The following is a 22,979-nucleotide window of genomic DNA, read 5'->3' as shown; positions in this document are numbered from 1 at the left end:
ACATCCCAGCCGTGCCACCACTGGGATCCCAGTGAGGCTGATTCCCAAAGGATGGATGCAGACCCAAGCCTTGGAGCATTACCCCATGGATCCACCTTCGGCAGTCACCTCCAGCTGCACCTGCAACTAGGTCCAAATTTCAGCTGAGCCATGGCACAAAACCACTTGGGGTCTCCACAGCAAGCACATGGAATGCATGGTGGGAATAGGCCCATTTCCAGGAAGGAGGGATCCACACTTTCCACCCTAACAATGCTGAGATGTCTCCTCTCTCCCAGGGCAGCAGCTCTGGCCCAGGAGCCGTGAGCACCCACATGCAGTGCCTGTGTCTCTGGTGTCTGAGCCATCAAATCCTTTCACATTGCTGCCCTAATCCCCCTTGGCAGCGCTTGCTGCTCCTGCCAGAGCCATTTCTGACCCTCATCTCAGGAGCACCCCATGGCAGAGCCATTTCTGACCCTCATCTCAGGAGCACCCCATGGTAGAGCATGACAGGGAGCCCAGCACTGGTGTCCCAGCCCCGGGCTCCTCCAGCCCCACTCTGCTGCAGTATGGCAGTGTTGGTGGCCTGCAGCCAGGGTCAGGTGTGACACTTTTGTTCATGTTCAAATAGCTATGGCTGAAAGAGCAAATGCTCAGTGAAGAGAAAAGATCCCCTTGCTGCCAGGCACCCACATCTGAGCTCCTTCGCCGCTGACCTGCTGCAAATTATCCCCTGTGCTCAGCATATCAGCATGTTTCTGATTAAATAATTACATCTGAGCTTACCAGTGTGGTTCCTCCAACCATGAAGGAGTATGGGGTCACTGGAGCAAAATCCTGCTTTCTGGTACCACCAGCATGGTGAGAAAGGCCAGGAGGACCCAGCCTGCTCCTTTATAACACACGAGTGGAAATGATGGTGGCACTGTGGAAGAAATCTGCCTGTATCCATTAGCACAGGGATCCTTCCCCACAGGCTCTGGCATGCTCTTAAGAGGCTGTCTCTTGCACAAACTAAGTTGTACGTGGATGGAGATGTCACAGACATGAAGATTTTCTCTGTTCCTCCCTGTGAGCTGAGCAGCAAGCGTGGCCACGGAGATCACAGACACTGCAGGGACATTTTCCAGCAACAGGCTATGTAGGAGGCTGAGAGGAGAAACCATGGTGCTGGCAGGCATGCTGAAGCCACAGATGGTAAAGAAACCACGTAACCAAAGTCCAGCCTTGAGAAAACTTGAGAAAACATCCTGGCTGCCTCCTCCTGCATCCAGGAGTCACCACTGCCCCTCACACAGCAGACAGTGGTTTTCCCGTGAGCTTGCACAGACCCAGAGGTTTCTTCTTGGTAAACCTGTGATGTCCCCAGCAGGGACACCCTGCCACTCAAGTCCATTCCTGGAAGCTCAGCTCCCAGCTGGAAAACACCTGGCCAGCCCCATGCCCTGGTGTTTCCTGCACTTCCCCAAAGCAGGATGGAGCTGAGAGCATACAAGGAAGGATCTGCGGGTGCCACTGTGAAGGTGGCTTTGTGTTGAGCAAAGTTGAGCCATTTTGCCTGATTTCCTGCTATAAACGAAGCCAGGAGCTCAAGGGCAGCTTTGTTCCCGTTTTCCCAATGTCTTCCTGTAGGTTTTTACACAAGACATTGAGGCTCTTGATCCCAGGGAGGATAATCACTTCCATGGCTGCTGGCAAGGGTAGGAGCTGGCTGCCCTCAGTGCTCAGTAGCTTGAGGCTGAGTGTTTGCTCCTTTCCCTTGGCGAGAGCAGGAATTAGTTACTGGGGAAAGGATCCTCATTACAGCTGGAACGTGTCCCAGGGACCAGCGACCTCAAGAAAAAGCCAGTTTGGTGATGAAACCAAAAGCAGAGGTGAGAAGGCCAGGCTGGTGATGGGATCTTTGCCCAAGCTGAGCCCCACCAGTGATGGCTGACACACTGCCAGGCTCGGGGATGGCTGGAGGAGCAGGGTCTCCCCCCAGCAGTGTGTATGGGGTGGGGGCTCCTGCCCCAGTTCCAGCCCCCCCCTCTCTGCAAACAGGAAGCTGGCGGGCAGCTGCTGAATAAGTCATTTGGGGGAGTTTGTACCAAACTGGCTTTCAACTCCTGAATGTGTAGGAAGGAAAAAGCCCTGAATACGCCTTTGTGACCACGTCTGGCACCAGGCACACTCTGCAAGAGGGACAAGAATGTGGCCATTTAGAGGGGAATCAGCTGCCCTTTAAGAAATGAAATGATCCCTTCCCTTTCCTGCGAGGCTTTATTCAGGGCAGAATAGGGACGAGACATTGAGCAGCTTCTTTTGCTTGCTGGCACTGAGGGCTGTGATCCAAAGCGTGGATGTTGGAGCCCAGGGAAGTCTCCACTCCAGGGAAGCTGCAGAGCCCAGTGATGAGCCCAGCCAGCTGGGTCCTCTTCCTGCAGCCTCTCTGCTCCAGGAGGACTTAGATTGAGGCAGCCAAGCTCCAGATTTGCCCTTTCCCGGATGACTGTGTGTGCCCTGAGGGATTTCACTGAGAATCCAGCAAAACATCTGTCCATCTCCTCCACAGGGCTCCGAGGGGGATTTTGGAAGCAAGCTGTTTGGAAGGTTTTGCCCTTTTCCAAAACAATTCTCCACCCAGTTTTGGAGAAGTTGCTGTATGTTACATTAAAAAGGGACTGTGTCCAAACATTTGTGGGGTGGTTGGTTTTTTTTGGAAAGGCTTAGGTATTTTGTACAGATCTTTCTTTTGTGGACAACTTGGAATCCAGGGGCTTTGTAGCAATCAGGAATGAAGGACATGCTGTGTTTTATGAAACCCTCTGGGAGGCTGGCCTTCTGCTTTCTGTATAGTCGAAGCTTTGACCATATTCACTGGTCCAATTGCTGCATCCAGTGGCAGAAGGAACAGGTCTCTGGGGCAGACAGCCTGCCTTAGCTGAAGCTCTGAGAGGAGCACACCTTGGTCACACTTACACCCAAAAGTTTCCCAGAGAGTGACTGAGGAGTTTTGTGAATGGCTTTGGGACCTTGGAGGTCCTGAAGCAGTAGGAAGCTCCAGATGATGTCAAAATGCTTCGTGTGCCAGGAAAAAGGGAAAAGAAGCAAGGCAGATACTTGTAGGTTGGCTAGGGCTAAACCATGTCAGTGCACCAGGATCATTTGCTCCAGCTGCAGACCTCCTGTAAGAAATGCTTGCAATAAAAGGTGACACATGCAGGGGGCTTGGGTGGGAGTCAAGACTGACAGTTGCCTTCTTCTTGGGTTTCCTCCCTTTCTTACCTTCCCCTGGTTTGGCATCTTCTGACAACTATAAACAGAATATTGATGAAAAAACTGTGCTGGCAGCTTCTTCTTCCTCCTGTGCCCTGCAGCAGGGCTGGGATGACAGAGACAGCTCCCACAGCACTTCCTCAGTTAAGGTCAGCTGCAGCTTCTTTAGTTCCCTCACCCAGAAATTCTGCTGGAAGAGAGGGAGTCTTTACAGCTTGGCACGTTTTGACAGATGTTTGTAGGCTCCCTGTTGATGGGGTTTAATTACAAATGATCCTTCTGTTCCTGTCTGCAGAGCAGTGGTGTTTCAGTGTACGTGTGTTGTGGTGTCAGGTTTTGGATGCTCAGTAAGGGCAGAGAGGCAGAGAAACTGGAGAACCCAGTGAGAGGCCACTGGGATGGCTGGGGATGGGGAGGAGGGGCTGAGAAAGTGGCTTTGGTCACCCTGGAGGGGATTGAAACCCACTTTGCATGGCCCATGGGGACCACAAGGACCCTGCAAGGGTCGGGGTCTGAGCAGTGAGAAGGGAACTGACAGCACACAAAGGTGGGGCTGATCTCTGAGAGAGGCTCAGCCCTGGGGCAGGACCCAGAAAGAGAGGTGAGGGCACCTCCATCCTTCAAAACTCACCAGGAAGGCCACACTCCAGACATGCCAGAGACAGAGCTCATAAAGCTTTTGGAAGCTGGCAGCCCCCTCCTCGTCCTTGGATCTTGTTTCAACCTGGAAAATGAGGAATAGCACAGAAGGACCAAAGCAGGAAAGCAGTGACAGGCTGGGAAGAGGAGCCACCTTTCCAGCTCCACCTTCTCCCATTTAGCAGGCAGCACAGGGGAACTGATGAAGTTTTCACCAGAACTCATGAAATTAGATTGTTTGGACTAGTTTTTACATTAAATGTTCTTGTTCCTCAGCTCTAACTAACCACAGTCTGGCATGGTTAAATTATTTGTTGCTGTCGAGTGGATCTGTTACTGGAAGAGGGAGGGTGGATTTTACTTTGAAATTTCAGCCTCTTACTTTGCCTTTTACTTGCCTGTGCCAAAACTGTTCTTAAAGATTTGTTTAAAGATTTACTGGATTTACACAAAGCCCTGTTATTTTAGCTGAGCAAGTTCTTTACCAGGCTCTTGTCAGTTACCAAGTTATTTGTTTCATCAATTACTGGGCTCATAGTTTTGCATCAAGACAGCAGACCTCTGCTCTTCCTCCAACAATGTAGTTTATTTCTGACAGACCAACCAAATTCCTCAGCTCTTTCATGAACTCTTTCAGTTCATTTATGAGTAACTGAGCTGGAAATACATATAATTTAATTCCCTTTTAGTTAATGTGGGAAGTGATGAGATGTGAGTGAACTTCATTGTGGCTGGTGCTGGGTTTGAGTCCCTTTCTGTGACACTCTCCTTCCTGAGCTGAACTAGATCACTCATTACTGCCAATTTAGGATGTTCCCCTCCAATTGCCAATTTAGAATATTCCTTCAGAATGTCCCCAGCATTCTAAATTCCATTCAGAATGTCCCCAGCATCAGGCTGGAGGTCACCTGGGCTAGCCTGGAGGCATGTCCTTACCAAACCTTGCTTATCCACCTGATGTCATTTCTCTCAGTGCTTTGGCAGTGGGGTTCTTTGGTGTCTCTGGAGCTGATGAGCTGTGTTCCTACCTCTTGTGCACCTCTTCTTCATCAACATGAGTAACTCTGAGTGCTGGAGGCAAGCAGGACACCAGTGGCTGCTACCCAGAGCTGATGGGGGGGCAAAAGCAAGGACCACAACCACCACCAGAGCTCACACTCCTTCTGGCTCCTCTTTCCCTTCTGCCATCCATTCCCCATCAGCAGAAATTGGGCACTAAAAGCAAAGTGACTGTTCCAAACCCAGGCACCCAGAATCACAAGTTCCCAACGAAAGGGTAATGTGTGCAGTTTGCATGCAGCCTCTTCCATGCCTGCATTCTGCCTCCAAGGTTCCAGCACACACTTGGCAACCATGCTCTGGGGTTGATTGCTTTGTAAGAGTCCTCGTGTGCCTCTTGGAAATCAGTCTGTGTAGTTTGGACATTCTGAAGCAATATTAGTTTGTCTCTTGCCAGTAGTGGATTGGAAAATGATAAGAGACTTTCAAGCTATGTAACAGATATTTTGGGAGTTTCATCTTACTTCTCCCATGACATTTTTATTCCTTCCATATGAAACATACATCTATGTAGAGGTTACAGCTCATATATATATGTGTATATATATATCTATCTTAAAAGCTCCTCTTTTTTTGGAGTAAAGTGGGGAGAAGGAAGCTATTTTGCTAAGTGATGTTTCCTAACATGAAACAATAGATTTCTTCACACATGCTTCTTTTCCTTTTTTCTCTTTCTTCTTCTTCTTCTTTTTCTTTTTATTCTTCCTTTTTTAATTTTATTTTATTATTTTTTTGTCCATGCCCCCAGTGGGCTTACCAAAATGAAAACTGCCACTTTGATCCAAATGGATTTTCTGGGTGAAATACAGTTGAAAATAAATATTTCTGCCAGGGCTACCCATGAAATCTTACTTTCATGTTATTTCCACTCCTCCACCTCCTCCTGGCACTGCAAACACACACATTCCCTGAGGCTAGAGCTAGGAATGATCAATTGCAATTAATCTGGGCAGAAAATAAAGGGCCTGAGTTTTGATGTGATTTCCTCGTGCTCTGCTGGGCAGCAGCTCCTGTGGTGTGAGTGATCTGGGGCACCACCACCTACCCAGATCTTCACCATTTTGACTCTTCTCCTGCCTGATCTCCTGGGTTTGGTCCCCAGCCCCACATGGACTCACTGAACATCTTCTGTGAAGGGAATTATCTGTCCTGGTTTGGGCTGAAACCCCAAAGTCACCTCTGTGCCCCTCCTTTTGACCCTACATGATGATATTTCCAATTTCTGCTGGTGCCTGGGGGTAACAGAGGCTTCAGAAGACTTTCTGCCCACTGTTAGGTTTTTGAACTTAATGTAACTTGTGTGGATTATAAGAAATTCAAGTTGCAGTTCAGGTGATTTCCGATCTGCCCTGGAAATGCATTCCCAGAGAGGAATCTCTGTCCTCTGGCTCCTGGCAGTTCCCTCCCTGGCTCCTGGCCAGGCCACCTGCCTTTGAAACTCCGTGGGACTTTGCTGGGGTTTCTGTGTTATTAATCCTCCCCAGAAGAAATCCCAGGACTTTCTGGACCTCTTCCCTGTTTGCCAGGACAGCTGCCAGGGCTGTGCCCCTGCTTCATGTCAGCAGAGGAGGCACTGCAAATCTGTGCACTGCCAGAGGCCAAAGGCTACAACCTGATGCTCTCTGCTGGGCCTGCTGGATACTGGGATGCTTTCTTGGCCTAAACCCTGGACAAAGCAGGTTGAAATCAAATAATCTGTCCAGATAACCAGGGATCCAGATAAAAATAGACCTCTGTGTTCCTTGTGTGACTCTTCACATAACTGATGGGCAATGCAAGTAGGGGAAAAAGGTGCCATGTGTCTAGTGGTGGCCATGAGCACGTGCCATCACCTCCAGCTGCCTGCTCAGATGTATAACCTGATACACATTCTGATTTAATACACAGGATCAGTGCTCCAAGGATCAAATGTGCAGGCAGGAGGGAGAACTCTGGGGTGCTGCTGAACGTGAGGTATTGAACCAAGGTGTGAAGCCCCCAGAGGGATGTTCTGCACCACTCCTGGCCAGTGCAGCCTCTAAATGGGCAGTTGTGTGGCTCACCTGGATCTGAAGGAGCAGTTTAAGTGAGCTGCAGCAGTAAAAGTGCTGCACTTCTCATGCTAGGGACATCTGCCTTGTTGGGTCTTAAACAAGGTCTTGGGGCAAGATCACAGTTTCTCATGGCTTTCAAGCAGAAGGGAGGAAATTCCAGTTCCCATCAGAGAAGAATGAAGCAAATTTATGTAATCACGTGTTCACATGAAACATATCAAGCACCACAAGAGAGCTCTCCTTCAGCTGGTCCTCAGAGGCCACGTTTCAAACAGAAGTACTCCTTGCAAGCATTCATGAGGGAGAAAACAAAGAAGGTTGTTGGGCTGGGTGACCTGCTCCACACCAGGACTGGTGGATGGGTCCTCAAACTTAACCAGCCTGGGCTCAAGAGAGAGAAGGTAGCCTTAGGTCACCCTATTGCATGTGGTTTTAGTTGATAGGACTCAGTGCTCTGAAGGAGAAATACTCTGGGGGGTGATAGGAGCAAGGAGAATGTGTTCTTGACAGGTAGGGCCCCTCACTACAAGAAAGACATTGAGTTGCTGGAGCAAGCTCAGAGAAGGGCAACCAAGCTGATGGAAGGTGTAGAGAACAAGTCCTGTGAGGAGATTCTCTGTCCCTGGAGATATCTAAAAAGAGACTGGATGTGGCACTCAGTGCCATGGGCTGGGAACCACAACGGTGGTTCAAGGGTTGGACTTGATGATCTCTGAGGTCCCTTCCAACCCAGCCAATTCTATGATTCTATGAGAGGCTGAGAATTGGGAATGTTTAGTTTGGAGGAGGGTGAGAGCAGACTGCATTGCTCTTTACAGCTGCCCCAAAGGAGGTTGTAGGGAGGTGGGGGTGTGCCTTTTCTTTCAAGTGATAACAACAGGACCAGAGGAAATGGCCTGAAGTTGTGCCAGGAGAGGTTTAGGCTAGATATTAGAAAGAATTCACTGAAAGAGTAGTCAGGTGCTGGAACAGGCTACCCAAGGAGGTGGTGGAGTCACCATCCCTGGAGCTACTTAAAAACCATATAGATGAGGCACTTCAGAACATACAGAAAACCATATACTCCAGTGGGCATGGTGAGATTAATCTGTACTATGTATATAGATTAGTTTTTTCTTTTTTGGAAGGGTGAGGGTTGATGGTTGGGTGTGGTGATCTTAGAGGTCTTTTCCAACCATGACAATTCTGCAATTTTATCCAACTAAGATGCCTGCAGCTGGGCACAAGAATCCCATCCCACAGACCCAGGGTGGCTGGGCAGGGAAGCACTGGGGGAATGGAACCTTCTGGGGTGGGATTAGCAGTGCTGTCTGTAAGAACCTCATACAGGAGCAAGAAATCATGTTTCAGTGTCAGAGCTCTGTTTTCCCTGCAAAACACACACATTCTGTTGGCAGGAGGCTAGGAAAGAGCAGGGGTGGGTCAGAGCCACACTCCAGCTCCAGAGTGTTCCTCCTGGGAGATGCTGAAGGGCCCTGTGAGTTCATCCCTGCTCTCTTACATTACTGGACATGCTTTTTCCTTGTTTATGTGGTAGAAACATCTGACAATAATTTGTGCCTGTTAAGCTCTGTGGACGGCCAGGGGGTTTTGCGTGCAATTTGGTCTTTAGCTCGTCCAGACCTATCCGAGGCTGCGTTTGCTCATCAGCTCAGCAGGCACGGGGTAATTAGGAGGGATCTCTGGGGGGGTGTGGAGCCCATGAGCTCAGCCTTGGCCTGGAGCATCAGCCCCTCCAGCAGCAGCAGCAGCTCCCGTGCTTCTCCATCACTCCTTGTGTTGGACGGCACAGCAAGAGGGCAAGGAATGTGTGTGTGTGTGTGTGTGTGTGTGTGTGTGTGTGAGTGTGTCCCCAGTACTCAGTAATATTAAAAGCATCTGCAGCTGTGGGTTGGGGACCTGCTGAAGAGGGATGTGCGTGCTGCAGGCCTTGCTGGAGCTGCCTGAGTAATAATCCATGCTGACTGAGGGGCCGGAGAGGACGGATGGAGAAATCTTCGGCAGCAATCCCAGGCCAAAGGCGAGGATGGCTGAGCAACGGAGGTGGGAGGGTGCCATCCAGAAGGGGAAAATGTTTAAACTAGGAGGAAAGAAACAGCATAGGGAAAGGATGATAGGCTATCCACATGGCTGGAGGAGGAGGAGGTGTGAAGAACGTGATGGGAAACACAGGACTAAGCGGGGGGAAGGAGCAGGTAAAGGACAGCGAAACAGTAAGAAAGGAGCAAGGTGACTGTGTGCTGCCCACCCGTGGGAAGGACTCGGGGCTCTCCGTGGGTGCCAGCGGGACCTGGCAGCTCAGCCCTGCTGTCCGTGCCGCCCCGGGACTCCCCCGGGCTGTGGGCAGCTACCGGGGAGCCGAGCTCCAGCAGCCGCGGGAGCAACCCGCGGGCCCAGGGCTAACGGAACCTGGAGTTAAACGGTGTCACCGCGGCTCGGCTCTGGGGGGGCAGCGGCTGAGGGGCGATGCCCACCCCCGAGGCCGCCTCCAGAACCTGGGCAGGGAGGCGGGGGCTGCGGGCCGGGACCGCGGTGCGGGGGCAGCGGGCGGGTCGGTGGCTTCCGCCCGGCGCGGCACATTCCTGCACCGTGAGTCAGGGCGGCGGCGCGGCGGGATGCGTCGTCCCGCGGCCCGGGCGCTGGCAGTTCCCCGGCGGGACTCCAGCCGCCGAACCCGGCTCCGTTCCCGGCTCCCATTTGCATGCCGCTGCTGTGAATGGCGTGCCCGGCCGGCCGGCCCCTGGCACGGGGGAGGAGTCTCCGCGCCCTACGCGGGCCGAGCTCGCCGGCGCCGGTCCCTTAAGCCGCGCTGGGGGGCGGCCCGACCCGAGCCGTGGCTCGGCGCTGCGCTTCACCCGCCTGCACGGTGAGTGCGGGGCTGGGACTGGAGAGGGGGGAACAGAGCGGGGAGGGGGCGGTGGGAAGGGGGGGGGCTCTGCGCCGGGTCGGGGCTGCCCCGAGGCACGGCGCACACGTGAGGTGCGGGCTCCGTCCCGTCCCGTCCAGTCCCGTCCCACGGCCCGTCCGCCTCAGCCGCGGTTCGGCAGCCCCCTGCTGGCGGCCCGGCCCTGAGGGGCAGCCCCCGCCGAGGGCCGTTCCCGGGCGGTTCCGCGGGGCCTCAGCCGGGCAGGGAACGGCCCTCGGCGGCCCGCGGGGCAAGGCCGGCGACCTGAGGTGGAGGCCGCGGAGCAGGAGGCAGGTGCCGGGCCTGAGCCCTGCCGGAGGTGAGAAGGACTCGGGAAATGCTCCCCCACCGGGCACCTTCGCACCCCCCTCCCCGGGAGCCGAGGAGCAGCGGGGGCGGCATTCGGTGCCTCAGGTGTGAGCCGGGCCCTGCCAGTGACAGAGGGGGCAGCGCTTGGTGTCTGCGGTCCCGTCCTCCCGGAGAGCCGGGGTGCAAGCTGTCCGTGGTTCTGTTGGTTTTGGTCGTAGGTGAAGGTGCGAGCTGATGGCTCGTTTCGATTGATCCAATCCCCTGCTGGAGGGGAAAGGCCCCTCCACTCCCATTGCTTGCCACACCTTCCCACCCATCCCTCCCGGGATGCTGGCACCGGTCTTTTGGCAGCCACCCGCTGAGCTGATCTGGTGGAAAACATATCGCTTGTTACATGTAAAGGCTGGTTTTCCTCGGGATTGAGTCCCTGAAGCTTTTTCACGCTCTGCACTGCTGTCACGAAGCAGGGATCCCCCCACCAGCCCGGCTGAAGCTTTTGCAGGAATGTGCTCCTGGTGCTGAGTCCTTCCCAGCTCCTCAGAAACAACCAACCTGTCCTTCCCTCTGCTGCAGCACACACGTGGAGCTCTCCCTGCCGGGCCAAAATGCCCCATGTGCGTTTTTGGACTATTCCTTTTCTCTCATGTAACTCGGCAGAGGTGAGTGGCAGCCCAAAGGGGTTCTGTCGGGTGCTTGTCCTTGGGCAAGACTCAGTTCTGGTTGCTGGTTCTCCTGCAGGTTGGCTTTGCGGTGTGGGGTGTGCAGTGCTGGTCAGGGATGTCTCCAGGACGGGTCTCAGAGTGAGCAGGAAGTTGTTTCCTTTCTTCCTGTTTTTGTCCCCATGGCTGCTGGTTTCCTCTCGAAGAAATCGGTGTGTTCTGCAGTCAAGAACAAACAGTTGCACGTAATGGGAAGGGACGAGGTGGCCGAGCTGAAGGCACTCCGAAATGAAAGGGGATGAGGAAGGAGCAGAGGGTGTTGACAGCTGAGAGGAAAGCAAAGGCAAGGAGCTGCTCTTGTGCTGGGACCACAGGGGTAAGAAGGGATCCCTTGGGACAAGCTGGGAAGCAGAGCCTTGGAAGGAAGAGTTGGGTTTCCACCCCAGTGCATGGATATTATGTTGCTCTCCGGCGTTTCTATCTGGGTGGTGCAAGAGGAGGTGATAACTTGTGTGAATTGGCTGATGGGAAGAGACAGATGGACTTAGAGATGCTTCATTCCTTCAAGTTTTGAATGTTTAAAGGACTTTATGGAAGTCCTTGCATGCCTGAAAGCTTGTCTGCCTTCTTGCTTTGAACCTTCTGTTGCTCTAATAGCAGCATCCTTCCTCCCTCCCTCCTGCTGCATCCCTCTTGTATCCATAGATCCTTGTGGCTATCTCTGGGCAGCCCAGGTCTCCTCTGCCTCATGTGGGCTTGTGAGGAGCCTGTGCCACTCCTGAGTGGGGACCCTGCCAGCCTCCTGAGAGGTGCTGTGGATTGGGAAGAGGGGAGCGAGGTTTATTACTCTCTCTGCACCCATTTCACCCATCTGTCCTTGCTCTGAGCCCCCCTGGGAGGCAGTGGCTCTCCCTGTGCTCCCCTGGCAGTGCTGTGCCTGCTCCTCTGCGTTCCCATGAAAGGAGGGTAATGCTGCGCAGTGTAAAAGCAACTCCCACAAAACTAGTTCTGCTCTGGGACTTCCCATGACAGGCCTTTTTTTTTTTTTTTAGCAATACAGTTGCAAGAGATCTGCCTACAAACTGGCTTTTCAGGTTCTGGGGAAAGCCATGGGCTGGCCCCGGACTCAGGAATGTCTTGCTCCTTGCTGGGTAGGCTTCATCCAGGGTGATGAGCTTTGAAAGCAGAGCAGGCACCTCTTCACCAGCAAGCTCATCCTTCCTGTGGCTGAGTGCTGAGAGGCAGTGGTCCTGACGTGTTGCCTCAGTCAGGAGTCACATCCCTTGGATGGAGAGGGCCAGAGCCTCATCCCTGGGCTTGGCAGATGCCTCCTTTCACTTGTGTGGTGGGACTGACAGGAGGTGCAGCTGAGCTGGGTTGTGAGGCAGGAATAGGAATTCCTTTTGGGGTCATCAGTCCTGTTCCTCTGGAATCCAGCCCCAGAGAGTAGCCAGCAAGTCCTAGCATGTTCCCTGAGAGAGGCAGGGTCTGCTGAGTGTGGCATGATAGGGCAGTTTATTCTGGGCACAGAGCCCACATGCTCAGATATAATTAGTAAAGATTTTATTCCCTTCAGTCTGTCGGATCTCTCTGCAGAGCAAACACAGCCTGGTTAGTGCTGAAGGCCTGAGATGATCAGTAGTCCCGAGATGTTCTCCTCTTCCATTCAGTACATCCAGAAAAAAAGGCTGGCAAAGCATCCTGTGTGCTCCTGGGGCTGCTGCTGCCTGGGATTGGCTGTGAGCTGAAGATCCTGGGATTTGTCTGTACCTCTAGAGTTTTCATCCAGCAGAACTGTCTTTGATAAGCTTCTTTCCTCCTGGTTTCTGCCTTTCCTCCTGAGCTACCTCTGGAGGCTTTGGCATCCCATGGAGACCATGTGCCTTTCTCAGAGGTTCCAGCATTAATTGTGACCCAACGTGACACTGTTAGGAACTGCTGTTCCTGCAACCACCTGCCTGTCACCAGAATGTGACCTATTTCAGTAGAAATACTTAAAACTAAAGGATGGGTTCCTTTCTTCATGTTTTCCCTGGGCTCAGATATGGGTTAGTTTCCTTTCCTTCCATCTGAAGAGGTGCTGGGGCCCCAAGTCCAACATTATTGAATGAAAACCAGAAAAGAAATGGGCAGATATGGCACTGCTCTTGTAAGATTGCCTCCTTGCTCCCTGGTACAGTTGAGTAACCTGCAGAACATGAGTGTTGTCTGCCTGCTCAGAGAGCTGCATTGAATCCTCTCTGCTGAGAGTGGGACAGCATCTCAACGTGTGCTGTGAGAGCTGCAGCCTGAATTTAGTGCGACTTGTGCCTGGGTTGTGGGTAAAACGTCCCAGTGCTGCTGGAAAGCAGAGTGAAGATGGTTTCAGAGAAGTCCCACACTACTGGGAAGTTGTGTCCCCAGTAACACGTTTTTTTTTGTTATCTTTGTGGTTGTTTGTTGGTGTTTTTGTTGTATTTTTTATCATGTTCAGAACTAGCAGCCTGACCACTTGAACTCCATGGACAGCAGGACCTGTTGCTTTTCTGCTGATGTCCAGTGGCTCCCCTACCAGGTCAGCACCCACCATGCAAGTAGCAGGAAAATAGGAAGGGATAATCCCAGCCCTGCAGCTATTAGCCCCAAGAGATTAGGGAAGCAACAGGCAAGTTTTAACCTCGGGAGGAGATGGAGCAATTGGCATTTCTCATGGTGATGCTGCCAGCTCTGTTTCTGAGTCCTTGAAGAATCCCAAACTGATTTGGTGTGTGCTGTGTGCTCTTACCATCCAGGTAAGACCATTACAGGTCTTGTAGAGCCCCTCTCTCCAGCACAGTGTGGTGAGGGCAAGGTTTGTCTGGCAGCATCTGTGTTCACAGGTAATTCCTGTGCTGTTTGTAGCTCCAGGGACAGCCCTCAGAAAGAGGTTTCCACAGGGAACAGTGGCAACGTGTTGAGGTTTCTATTGCTGTATCCTTTTAGCTGAACTTGAGGGGTTTCCCATTGCTTGCTCCTTGGTTCTGCTCATTCAGGGGCTGTCCAGGACTGGTTGAAGCCCACTGAAGATCAGATCATTTCTCTCATACTTGTTTCAGTCCATGCTGCTGTAGGAATTGGGAAGTGTTGTCTGTTATTTTATTTTATTTTATTTTGTTTTAAAGTGTATTGGGACAATGCCACAACAAGTAAATTAGTAGCTGGGTTTTTGAACAAATCATTGAACCTATGGTCAGATCCTTTTGAATAAACCCCAGTGCCTGTTTGCTGCTTGCTGAAGGCAGAGAGCTTATTCTTCACATTAACCTTAACTGTTAAATCTCCTGTGGCTGTAGTGTTGTGTGCCCTGTTTGCTGAAGAGATGGCAAGTGTCAGATTGTTCTTGGAGTTTCCTTTGGGTGCACTTTTCAGCTAAGAAGGTGTATCATCTGTTTCAAATAGCATTAAAGCTACTTTTTGCACACTGTGGAAACGTTAGAACTGTCATGTTACAGACCTGAGCCATGGATATGTTCTCAAATTCTGGGGCCTTTAGCAACGCACAGACCTTGCCTGAGTAATCACAGCATCTCTAAAACACAGTGATTAGGAAAGGAAATGTAATTTCTTCTCCACGAACTAACAAGTGTCATTGCAAAACACTTCCCTGGCACGGTAGAGCCTTCCCAGGGGGAGAATAGATAGCAAGACAAGCCTGGTCTTGCCTTTTCTGGAAAGCCTACCTTGCCTCCTCCTCCCCTTCCTGTTTCCACTTGGCTGAGACACAGCCTCTCGCACTGCTATCAGCCTCCAGCCCTGGTTTCAAGTTGTTTTCTGTTTTGTTTTGGTTTTTTGCTTCTTTAAAAAGGAACAATCCCTATGAGGTCATCCCGAAGCTGCACAGGATGCTGCTTTTACTGTTCCACAGGTCTGGCACCTTCCTGGCCTTGGCTCAGGGAAAGTTAGAACAGTTTGGATTTTAAGATCTTGTGGGCTCAGGCGTCTGGGTCTGCACACAGAGCTGCTGAGTTTCAGGAGTGGTTGCCCATAACAGGCAGCACACAGGAAGGAGGTGTTTTCTGTCACTTGAAGGCAAAGCCTGGGGCTTTCAAGTGAGCTGTAGAAGACAACAGTCCATGAGGACTTTTCCCAAAGAGTGTGGTGAGTGCACCCTTCATTTCTCTGACTGCTCTGGGATTGTAATTCCAGGGAGAGAGAATGTGCCATTCACTCAGATTGAAGAAGTAGTGGTGCACCTAGATTTTTAATTTTTTTTTTCCTTTTGCTAAAGCAAAGTTAGAATTGTGATGATTTCTGTTTGTATGATAAATCATGTGGGCATTGGGCACACATGGACCAACACAATACAGACACCTGCAGAGCAAGACAGGCTATTCCTGCAGCTGCTTTCCAACAAAGTAGGAGATGGTGTGTGGCCAACGTTGAGCACTAGCAAGAGCAGAATTAGAGCATCAGGCTGGCAGATCTCTCTCCTGTGTCCCTGGCTAATGCTCAGGAAGAGCTGCTCCAGCCAGGCCAGCTCTTTTCCAAGCCCTTGGCTGTGTCACTGTGCTTTTGAAGGATCTCTGTTAGGTCTCCTTGCTGTGGGCATGGCTGGTGGGGTCAGGATGCTACTCTTGCTGGTGTCCAGGTGAACAGGACTGTGGTTGTGTTGGAGAAAATGGTTGTGGAATGGTGAGGGAGAATGGTCTGAACTTCAAAAGAACATGCCAAGAAATGAATGGCTCAGATGCAGCAGCTTTCATCCTTCCTGAATATAAAGTCTGTCTTCTGGTGGCTCCAGCATTTATTATTGTTATTTCCTCTTAAGTTTATTTTCTTTTTTAGATTACTATTCAGAGTTGTTTTATGTAACTTTCCATAGGAAATGTTGTAATTTGTGGCAGTTTTGATCTCACTTGCCAGGGAGGAGTTTTTATTTAGCACTCAAAAGAATCTTAGCTGCTTTTGTTACGAAGTCTTTGCTGTAGCAAAGGTTGCTTGGGTTTTGGCCCAACACAATTTTTGGTTTGGGGGACTGTGCCCTTTTTAGGGGAGGTTGCTACTTTTGGCAGTTGCTTTTCATTGGTTTATTGGTGTCATGTTTTCTCTGTGAGCAGTGCTGTCATTGCTAAGAGGCATTACCAAGATCATTGCTCTTGAGATGGGTGCATGGGCAGCACCTATTCTGAAAGCAACCAGAGCCAGTGTGTTTAGAGAGTGCCACCAGTGCTGTGTCCCAGGTGTCCCCAGCCCTTAGGGCACCTGTGATGAATATGAGAGCTGGGCAAAAAACCCTTAAAAATGCAGAGTTTCAGTGGCAGGTGGTACCTTTGTTAAAACACAATGGGGGCATTTTATTGGTTTTGTCTTTTGTTTTCTTGTGTGCTGGCAGAGGCATTTCTGTGACTTTAACCTTGCTGTCTGACTGAGGCAATGACTGTGTCTGGGGTACTTGTGGGTCAGCCAGCACTTTGCTGTGCATTTTACTAATAATGAAAATAATCCCACATCAGGGTATTCCGGAGCCCTGGTGGATTGCTGCAGGGAGTTCAGCCTGTGCTAAAGTAGTCTCTGTGATCACTTTTTCCTGCTCCTTTGTTAAGGAGGAGCTCCTGTTGGGGACAACAGAGCTTGGAGGCTGCTGGGGACCTGGAGTGAAGGGCTGAGTGCTGCCAGTCCAGCAGCTCTGAGCAGCCTTGAGCAGAGGGCAGGAACTGGGCTTGTGGAGGGGATCCTTCCTCTGGGTAGACTTGCAGTGCTGTCAGTCAGCTGTTTAGAGTTGGAACTGTTAATATTTGAGTTGTTAATGTGATTATACTTGTTATCCATTCTGTCTCCATCCCCTGTGGCACTGGACCAGCAGTAGTATCCTGGTTCCTGCACAGGCATGTAGCTGGGAGTGAGTTTGGTGGAAACCAGCTCCTCCTGAGGAGCAGAGTGCTGGCTGTACCAGCTTCCCTAAGGAATGGGAGTGCTGCTGCTCACCTCCTGGGCTTGATGTCTTGTCTCTGGAGCTGTTATAGGTATTGTCATCACTCTGTGCCCAGAGGTAGCCCCTAAGTGTTGTGCTGTGCCCAGAGGGTTAGGATCCGCGCAGAGCTGCAGGCAGTGAGAACACTAACAGGATGAGGATGCCCCAGTACTCCAGAGGGTTTCCCCCTGCTCTCTTCTTTGCTGGTCATTTTATGTCAGACTCTTCCCCTTGCTGGGATCTGGGTAGGGTGTAGGTGGCTCTGTGCTGGCTTTACTCTAAAGCTGGAGTTGGGTGCTGATTGCTCATCACCTGGGTCCTCTGTGGGCTCTGGGGTGCCAGCATGGTGGCTGCTGCTGGGGACCTCTGGGACAGAGGTGAAAAGACAGTCCTCTGGCCAGGCTGCTCTGCTTGGCTCCCTTCCACCTCCTTGCTTTGTGGGTGCCACAAAGTCTTAGGTGAGCAGAGGAAACTCATCCCTTGGGAGCTCCTCTCTGGAAGCTGCCTATGTGTGAGGCTTGGCTGTCAGCTCGTGAGGAGTCTGTGGATGGCTTGGATGTTTTCCCATCCAGTGACCTCTGCAAAAGCTCACTTTGCCTCTGGTGATGCAGTAGTATTTGATTCCTGCTGCACTCAACACCTGCATTGAGGGCACTTCTCAGAAGCATTTTTTAAGCCTTGAGAGATGTAGAATCCCCCAGCTCCCTGGTGGGAGTTGTTCCCTTCCCAGGGTGCTGCAGGTGTGAGGTTTTGGCCACGTTTTCAGTATTAACTTTGAACTATGGTGCCTTGAGAAGCAGTCCAGTCGTTTGGCTCCAGCTGCTCCTCTTGTTCCTGCTTCTTCCCCTTTCCTTCTGCTGGCACAAGTGTTTGTGGACCCATGTGGTGACTTGGATCAGAGAAGAGTTTGGGCTGGAACAAAGCATTTTCTCTGCTGAGCTGATGTGGGATGGTTCCACATGGGGATCAGCCCAGAGCTGAGGGGGTGATGGTGCCAGAGAGGAGTTGGGAGCTGCTGCTTCTGGTGCCTTGCATCTCCTTCAAGTGGCCATGGTATCTTTAGAGCCTGAATTTGCAGTGTTGGCTTCTGTGTTCCTGTTCTGCTTTTTGTCTGCTGCATGTGGGGTACATCTTTTCACCTGTATTTGGAGAAGTTGAAGGAATCTGGGAGACTATGAGGAATCCAAGGGTTTTTGAGCTTCCTGGTTTTCCTCTCTTCTATAGGAAGGCACCAGGCCTGGATACCCTTCAGACCTCATGTGTGAAGCTGTTTTGAAAGCTTGTGATGTTGGTGGTGTTCCAGTAGGAGCTCATTGTAGTCCATTTCCATCATGTCATGACCTGTCTATTTTTTCTGAAAATTGAGAAAATCAGTTGCTCAAAGAGACCATAGATCTGATTTCCTGATCCTGGGGTTTCCTCACATACATTCAGACTTCACTGCCATGATTTTATTGCCCATGTTTGAAATCCTTTGGCCTTCTCCAAGTTGGAGTTCCCTTTGAAGCTTTGCTCTCCCAGTGTCTCTCTTGCATACCAGTATCATTCTGCAGGGCTCTGCATGAAATCCATACCCTTGGGTTTTTTTTTTCTCACGTAGCTTCCCATTTCCTGCCTAGGGGTCTGTCTGGCCTCTTCCAAGCCAGGAAGTTTCCCCTGGTATTTGTCAGCTGATAAAACTGAGTGCTTCACAGGGATATCTTCATTGCTTGCTGCCTTGCTGGGATGAAAGACCTTCCCCAGAGCATTCACCTTGCTTTGGGTCCCTGCTGGTACAGCTCTGTGGCAGGGCTTGTGTGCTGGTTCTCCACTTGCATGTTGGTTTTATGGACACCTGCTCAAGGTTCTTGTAAAGGGAACTTTCAGAAAGAAGATTATGGGTCTTTTAATTCAGTCTGCATAAGTCAAAGCCTTGTGTTTCCTCAAAGCCCATTCAAAGCCTTTTGCTACCCTGTATCCACTTCTTCCACATTCTTCTTTGACATGAAGTTTAAAAGCCAGTGAGGGTGGGGACAGGCCCACTGTCCTGCCAGAGAGCTGTGTCCTTTGTAAGAGGTTGGCAGGGGTGGTGCAGATCCCTGAGCTCTCTGCTCTGTTTGCTGGGGATGGAGAAGCTCTGGTTCAGCTGGGCAGGGGGCAAAGGCTTGGGCTGGAGTTTGGTGTTTCAGCTCAGCTGCTGTCATCACCAGACTGGCTGCTCCTACCTTCCACTCTCTGGTTGCACAGAGCTTGTCTGGAATTGTCTGAGCTTCTTCAGGATGCCAGATCAATAGGAATCTATTTATTAGGATCAGTTTTGTGCTGGTACCTCAGAGTGGCTCAGAGGAGTAGGGCAGGGCTGCTCCTTGCTGCCAGGATGCTCATTCCCCAGCTCCTGCACAGCCTTGGGACATCTCCTCTGAGCTGGGCAGGGAAGGTGGGGGAAGCAGCAGAGAGCCCTGCACAGGCTTTGTTTCCAAGGTTTGTTTCCCAGGTGGTTTCTCATGGTGGGACATGGTGGCTGCAGCCTGGGTGTTGCTGTGCCCTCAGCAGCTTTGCCCAAGAGTGCAGAGTCACAGCCCTGTCTCACCTGCCCTGGTCCTGCCTGCCCTCACCCCTCCATCTGGCTTGTCTTGCTCCTAGCTGATACTTGAGTTATTATTTGTCACTTGTTGGGTCTCATCCATGCTCCATGGTTTTATTTATGAGGCTGAAGCCCTGCTGCTCCTCTCCTCCTTGGACTGCTTGCCTTTTCCCTGCTGTGCCATCCTGCAGATGAGCCACAGCCAGCAAATCCATTTAGGATCCTGGCTCCCTGGCTGCCTCTCCTCCCGGGTACCTCCCTCCAGCAGAAGAGCTGCAGGGACAGAGCCCTTCAGGTCTCAGCTCTGGGCTGGGGCTCTGGGGACACTGCAAATGCAGATTTTGCAGTGATGGGGGCTAAAAAGTGCAGGAAAACAGCTGGAGGCTGAACAGGGGTGATCGGGTTGCCTCTTACCTCCTGGGGCTGTCTGCAGGAACATGCAGCACATCCTGAGCTGGAGAGGAGCAGTGGTGCTGGGAAAAGCAGATGGGATGTGTTTGTGTGGTGGGGCTGAGGGAAGTTGTTTTGGTTTGGTTTTTTTTTCACTTGGAATGTTTTGAGGAACAGCTTTTATTGTAAATGGGAATGCTGGTAAAAATGGACATTTTGGAGGAAAAAAAATCAACATGAGAATAGCTTCACTTGTCTGTTTAAATGGCAAGTCTGAGATGACTGTGCAGGTCTCTGAATGGATTTCACATACCTGTCAGGTTTTGGAGCATGCTCAGGCCTCTGCAGGAGGTTTTTTCTTCTCTGTTTGGTTTGGTGGATTTCATTAAGCAGCTTTTCTTGGACCTGTGCCAACGTTGGAATTTAATGTGCTCTCCCTTTCTTAGCCTGACCCACAGCACAGTGGTTTTGGCACTTGTCCTGGTACTGTGACCTTGCTTTGGCACAGAGCTTTCCGAGAGGACTTTCCCAGAGTATCCACAATATACAAGATTTTTCCTTTGTTTGTTTATTTCAATTGAAATTGACTCCATTAATCACTTTTGTGCTGCTACCACAGATGTGCATGCAGCTCATCAGTTAGAAGCAGCTCCATTTGCAGATCTGGTGTGTGCTCAGCCTGTGTGCTGGAGAAGACTTTGTCTTTCCAGTGTCCTCAGCTCTGTGATGCTGAATGGACCCAAGCAGCTGCTGAGCTGCCTGTGCAGTGCTGGGGACACCTGGGTCCTGAGCACCAGGACTAGGACTGTGCCAGCACTGGGAGGAGAAGTCCAGGCAGGTATTGTGCCCTTCTGCCTCCTCCCAGTGCCTTCTGACAGCCTGCTTACTCATGTCCCAGTGGCTCTCATGTGGTTTTGGTAATAGTGGAGCATTCTCTTGATGTCACTTGTTGGGCAGTTTAAACACAAGTTGAGTTTCCAGCCCCAGTGACAGTACAGAAAAGCTGGAAAGCATGGCCTTTCCTACCCAGCAGGATGAAGACATGGAGCTGATGTCTAGGCTGGTGGAGCATTTTCTGGTCTTTGGGAGATGCTGCAAACCACAAGCAGAGGTGAGAGGTCTGGCACAGCTCCTGCCCAAGGACTGAGCAGCTGGATGTGGATCCTACAGTGTTTGTGGGAAGAGAGAGAGTGGTAGGAAGGGCAGGAAGGAGATCTGTAGAGCTGGGATTGGCATGGAGAAGGGGGATAGGGAAAAGCTGTTCACTCTTTTTAGCCCAAGAGCTACGGGGCATCAAGTGAGCCCAGGAAATGTCAGGTTTAAAGGGAAAGGGAAGAAGGGGGCTTGTCACACAGCACATTTCAGCTGTGAAGCTCTTTGTCACAGGCAGGTATGAATACTACAGGTTTGCTCAGATTAAAAAATGGGTTGCATAAAGTCTGGAAGAAAAATCACTGAATGGATATGGAGCTGGATACAGAACCATTAAACACGAAGCCATCTCTGGCACAAGAAGCTTCTGAGTTATTCACAGCCCATGCCATGGCTCTGTCCTGGGAGATCTGGCTGTGGAGTGACCCTGTGTGATTGCCACATGTCCTCAGGTGGGAGTGAGATGGAGGCTTTAGGGGGGAACACTTGGCCTGACCTGTCCTATCCTGCCAGGGGCCTCTGAAAAACAGTTTTAAGTCCAGGACTGAGAAAGGAGAATTGCTTGAGGGTCTGTGACCATTCAGATTAAATGAATGTGCAGTCAGTTTTAAAACAAGCCCATTGTGCCAGTGAAATACATGGACAGCATATCCTGAAACACTAACACTTAAAAATAACTGTGGTCAGTGTGCAACTTTTAGTGCAGTGCTGAGACAGAAATAGTGACTGCAGCACTTGAGTGGAATGAAGGGTGTAAACCTGCCTTGCAAAGCTGATGTGCAACCATCCAGCTGTTGATCTCTGCACATCTGGTCTCTGTGTCCATGTGTACAGCTGGATCCACAGTCAGTCTCACTGTTAACCTCCTGGGGACCTGCCTCTTGTGTCTGTGCCCCTGTCTCTTGTCCCCTGGGTCAGGGACAGTTGGCTGACCTGCGTGCAGAGAATTGGCCCTGCCAGGCCCAGCACTTCAAGTTTCATCTTACCTGTTTGTCAGGGTTGTCCTTGGCCACTCCAAACACACACGTGTTGTTAGGAACAGCCTTCACTGCACTCTTTTGTTGGGAGATGAACACTTTAGTAAGTAAAAAAGGTCAAAATGTTAAAAGAATTTACTCCTGAGTTAAGTGTTGTGTTTGCAGCCACTCTTGAAACTCACCTGGCTTTAAATTACTGAGGTTTTCAAGTCCTGAGTTTTTAAGTTACTGATATGCACTTTGATGCTTTGCTATTTAAAGAATTCTTTAAGTGCTGAAAGTGGGAGAAATCATGTCCATTGTTCTGCCAGCTACATGAGTTTCATCTTGAGGCCTGGGGATAATCAGAAGGCATGAGCCCAGGTGTGACATGCCCTGTCCTCTGCCCTTCATGGAGCAGTTGTGCACTGCTGGAGAAGCCCTGCAAGGGGATGGAAACCTGGACATCCCCTGTCCAGAGCAAGCATGAGGAAAGGAGATTTCATTGGGAAGTCTTTCAGGGAGCAGAGGGTTGCAGCAGCAGCAGCTTTTGAGCAATACAGGAGTGATTCATTCACTGCCTTCCTGGCCTGGCCTTGCTCTTTGATAAAGCTGCAAATCTTACTCATGTTTGTATGCAAAGCACCTGCACAAAAAGGCACCTCTGTAGGTGGACAGGAAGGAAGCTGAGTGATATCTTCTCACAGAAGAGATGCTGGGAAAAGAAGTTTCGCTCTGAATTTGCCCTTGCAGGGGCAGAAAGGAGGCTCTGGAGTTGTGTCATGAAGGGCAGGTGTGAAACAGGTTGTTTGGTCATGCTGAGGTGGTGGCTCTATCCCTCTTGGCTGGTCTCTGTCAGAGATTCTCAGTCAGACAGGGTGTGTGTGATCCTCGTGGGTAAATGCTGGAGCTCTTTGCATTGCACCAGGGGAGTTGTTCAGATCTGAGAAGTCTGCTCTCCTTCCTGACCTCACCATGAAGACAAGTTTTTCCATTTAGCATGCAGTACTGAAAGCTGTCTCATCCTTACCAAGAGCAGGTGGGAGTTCCCCTGATAGTGTCAGTATTCTCATTTTACAAGAAATCAGAAGAGATGCGTTTGTTGTGTCACCCCTGCAGCTCTGGGTGGAGGGGAGGGAGGAGTT

General features: G+C 51.0%; 1 protein-coding gene across 6 annotated transcripts in view; it reads left to right on the top strand.

Annotated features, from left to right (window-relative positions):
* RHBDF1 (rhomboid 5 homolog 1) overlaps positions 1 to 22,979 on the top strand; it is a 55,758-nt gene that overhangs the window by 10,740 nt on the left and 22,039 nt on the right. Inside the window, exon 1 of one of the 6 annotated variants that reach the window (XM_030459976.1) lies at positions 9,626 to 9,837. The exons of 3 other annotated variants lie outside the window; for them this stretch is intronic. The gene's annotated coding sequence lies outside the window, so the exon portion shown is untranslated. Of the gene's footprint in view, positions 1 to 9,625; positions 9,838 to 10,114; positions 10,196 to 22,979 lie in introns of those variants that run through there. 2 more of the 6 variants (XM_030459980.1, XM_030459977.1) reach the window with 2 other exon arrangements.

The sequence above is a fragment of the Calypte anna genome, chromosome 14 (genome assembly GCF_003957555.1).
Source record: "Calypte anna isolate BGI_N300 chromosome 14, bCalAnn1_v1.p, whole genome shotgun sequence".
NCBI classification, from domain to species: Eukaryota; Metazoa; Chordata; class Aves; order Apodiformes; family Trochilidae; genus Calypte; species Calypte anna.
The sequence above is the reverse complement of the archived record's forward strand: the minus strand, read 5'-3'. Positions and strand labels throughout refer to the sequence as shown.